This window comes from Dendropsophus ebraccatus, unplaced genomic scaffold, assembly GCF_027789765.1.
Source record: "Dendropsophus ebraccatus isolate aDenEbr1 unplaced genomic scaffold, aDenEbr1.pat pat_scaffold_466_ctg1, whole genome shotgun sequence".
Taxonomy (NCBI): Eukaryota; Metazoa; Chordata; class Amphibia; order Anura; family Hylidae; genus Dendropsophus; species Dendropsophus ebraccatus.
Genome location: NW_027210072.1, coordinates 118,117 through 122,133, shown reverse-complemented (window position 1 = coordinate 122,133; position 4,017 = coordinate 118,117).

Sequence of the window (4,017 nt, the reverse complement as noted above, 5' to 3'; positions counted from 1 at the left end):
AGTCAGCCCTTAGTTTGTATTTATTAGCACTTCCATTACTCTGCAGGTGAGTCCTTCCATGTCGCTATCGCGTCTCCCTGCCAGGTGTAAAGCCGCTGGGGCATGGGACATAGGGACGGGGGCATGTTAGCGTATACACAACCCCCTTGTTGAACAATTTGCAGTTAGGGAAGACAAGAACGGGCACAGTAGGGGGGGGGGCAGTAGGGGGTTAAGTGTGGCAGGGGCAGTTGCAGGGCACTGGTCACTGGGAGGGCAGGAGGAGGAGGTGGGGGCAGGAGGTAGTACCCCATTCCCGCCCAGTGTGAGGTAGCAAAATGTAGGCAGGTACAATTTCACCCACTCTCACATTTCTTCCTCCCCCCCCCCCCGCCCTTTCTGCACCTGCAGCCCCCTCATGTCCCTGGAAGCCCTTCTGGCTTCGGTTTAGGCCGGGGCCCTGAGAATGGGGAGGAGTGGGTACAGTGTGTCCTGCAGCCGGCTTTGGACAGGGACCCTGGGTCTGACACGCTGGCCACTCCCCCAATACTGCCTGTAGCCAGGCTGAGTGCCCAGCGCTCCCGTCCACCGATGCGCCCTGAGCCCTGGAACCTCCCCCCTGTGCCCCCTGGGACCCTCCAACGGTCGCTGTGCCCCATTTGCCTTGCTGGGCCCACAGCCATTGCTGGGGAGGAATCTTGTTGCACAGCGGGACAGGGCAGGAGTTTCTAGTGCGCCCCCACCCCGTGCGTGTGACCTCTTCCCTGCTTTACCAGATAGTGTGTTGGCATCCTCCCCAGGCGAGGTCTGGTTAGGGGAGTGAGCCAGCTCGGAGATGTGCCGCGGGCCTGCAGTTAGTTTGGCGTGGTACCTTGGCCTTGCGGGCCCCCAGAAAGCAGGCCCTGGGAGTGGAACCTGAAGGGTTAACGGGAGGGGCCCATGACAAGGGGAGGAGTACAGTGACGTAGGATAGTAGCGGGAGTGTCCTATATATAAGGTGGGCCACGTGAAGCAGTGGCAGTTGGAGCCTGGGAGGATGGTGAGAAAGTGCTGTCTTACTCACCATGTCTGTGGAGGAGCTGTTGGAGGCATTCGGCGCGTGGTGGAGGATCTTGGGCCGGCGTCTGTGGAGGAGCAGCTGCGGGGTTCTCTTGCCATCCCCTTCCCAGGCAGGGAGGCGTCGCAAGGGGTCCAGAGGAGTCAGAAAAGTCACCCCCCCCATGAGACTGTCACCAGAGATGACCCCTCGCACCCAGGCCTCCGGCATGTTCGGGGTTGGGGGGGTCGTGAGGCTTTTGGGGGTGTTGTGGTGGCGGGCGAAGGGGCAGCTGTGAAAGGTTCAGGAAGAGGTGCGGTTGGCGGATGCAGTGCGCAGCGAAGTATATGTTTGTTTTGAAGGACCGTTAGGGGCGCATCTTAAGGCAGAGGTGAGAGAAAAAAAATATGGAAAAAATGAGTATGTGGAGATATTTTCTCTCTTGCCTCTGGAAAAGTTTAATCTCGACCGGGTTAAACCGGATGAGAGTAAAAAAAGGAGGAGGAGCGGAGGCGGTATCGCTGATACCGCGTACCTTTGTTAACTGTTTGCAGGCGTTCGCAATATTGGCGAGTGTGATGGGGAAAAGGCGCCGGAAAATTGTTCTGCGCTTTTTTGTTACCAGGTTTCTATTGCTGAGGCCTATAGGGTTTATGGGGGGAATGCGTGCTTTGCTATGATGAGCAGTTTGGCCAGAGGAAAGCAGTGCGCCCGTCATTGCGTTGGGACCACAAAGATATTGGTCAATGGATGAAGCTTATGGTCTTATGGATGAAGCCAAAGGGGCGTCTCAGTCCTTTCGAGACGCAGCGGTGGGCAGGGGGCAGCGTCAGCCGTTCAGCTGGGACTGGTAAGGGCTGCTGCTGGCAGTTCAATCAGGGATTTGTAGATTCGGGAACGACTGCCAATACCGTCACGAGTGTTCCGTTTGTGGGGAGCTAATGAGCTCTCTAGATGTTTTAAGAAGGGAAAGGTAGAGGGGAGAAGCTGAGGCAAAGGGGTCAACTCTCGGAGTATCCAAATAGGAGGGTGTCATCGTTGTTGGAAGTGGGTTTGAGCATGGTTTCGGGATTCCGTGTTAGCTGGCGGTTTCAGTGGCGGAGCCGCGTAACTTGAGGTCGGCTTTGGTTTATCCGGAGGTGGTTTCGAATAGCTTTGGAGGGAGGTGGAGTTGGGCCGGATGACGGGGCCGTTTGTTAGTCCACCGTTGGAGGGTTTGTGGGTTTCTACTTTGGGGGTTGTCCCGAAGAAGCAGCCTGGCAAATTTCGGCTAATTTACCATTGTCGCATCCGGCTGGTAATTCGGTTGAATGAGGGGATTATGTGTCATTTGTGCTTGGTGTCGTTATACGTCTTTCGATGCGGCAGTGGCTTGGTTACAGCGATATGGAAGTGGGGCATTGATGGCGAAGACAGATGTCGAGGCTGCCTTCTGCTTGTCGCCGGTGCACCCGTACAGTTTTAAGTTGGGCTGTCGTTGAGAGGGTAGTTACTATGTTGATTGTTGCTTGCCCATGGGGTGTTCTATCTCCGGTGCTTATTTTGAAGCGTTTAGCACGTATTTGGAGTGGGTGGTGCGGCAGGAATCTCAGGTGGATTCGGGCTTCATTACCTCGATGATTTCTTGCTGTTGGTCCACCAGGAGTGTGTACGTGCTTGATGTTGCTACAGGTGATGGAGGTGACGGCGGCAGAGTTTGGCGGTCCCCTTGGCTCTGATAAGACGGAGGGTCCTGGGGTGGAGACTACATTCCTGGGGTATGTCATTGATTCCGCCCAGATGGAAAGTCGCTTGCCTGAAGCGAAGGTGATTGAGTTGCAGAGGGTGTTGGAGGATGCCTTGTGGGGGCGGAAGATATGTTTGCGAGACTTACAGTCTCTGTTGGGGCGCTTGAACTTTGCCTGTCGGATTATGCCATGGGCAGAGTTTTTTGCCAGCGTTTGGCTGCGGCCACGGCGGGGGTTCGGGTGCCCCATCATTTCATTAGGTTGTCTGGGAGTTGCGGGAGGATTTGGTAGTTTGGCGTAGTTTTTTGGTGGGAGTATAATGGACGTTCGTGTTTTTGGAGCTGCAGGTGCAAACCATGATCTAGAGTTGTGTCACTGATGCGTGATGCAGGATTGGGGCCTTTCCATGGTCAGTGGTGTGTGGGGGCATGCCGGAGGCTTGGAGGGTGAATGGCCTGGTTAGGAATTTGGCTTTTCTGGAGCTTTTTCCTATCGTGGTGGCAGTGGTGCTTTGGGGTTCGGTCTTTGTAACCAGAGGGTTAAGTTCCGGTGTGATAATATGGGGTTAGTACAGGCATCAATTCGCAGTCGGCTAATTCTCCATCGGTGGTTCGCTTGTTGCATCATTGGTGTTGGTGGGGTTGTCGTTAAATACTCATTTTACGGCTGTGCATGTCCCTAGGTTTTGCTAAAGGTATTGCTGATTCTCTTTCCCGATTTCAGTGGGACCGCTTTCGGGAGTTGGCGCCGGAGGCAGAGCAGGAGGGGCTCTGTTGTCCGGAGGAGTTGGGGCAGCTGGTCTGAGTCACATTTTGGGTTTGATACAGCGGTCTGTCAGGCAGGGAACGTGGAAATCGTACGGTAATGTATGGCGTGAGTGGGAGGCGTTCTTGAGTTCGCTGCCGGAAGCTGAGAGGCGATTGGTCATCGGGAGTCGTGTTTGTTGTATTTTATGGCTTGCAATTTGGGTCTGGTGTGTCGGCGGCGAGCGTTGGGAGGAGGTTGTCTGCGTTAGCCTTTTGGTTCAAGGCTAGAGGGGAGGTTGATGTGACAAAGTGTTTCTGGTGCATCAGGCTATGAGGGGGTTTCGAAAGGGGTCTCGGGTTTGTGACATGAGGCAGCCAGTGTCCTTTCAGTTGTTGGTGGCTTTGGGCGATAAGTTGGGGTCTGTGTGTACGTCATTTTTGAGGAGTGTTTGTTTCGACTGGCATTCTTGCTGCCATTCTTTGGTGCGTTTCCGATCTCAGAGTTGGTTTCTCGGAGTAGGGTGTGTGA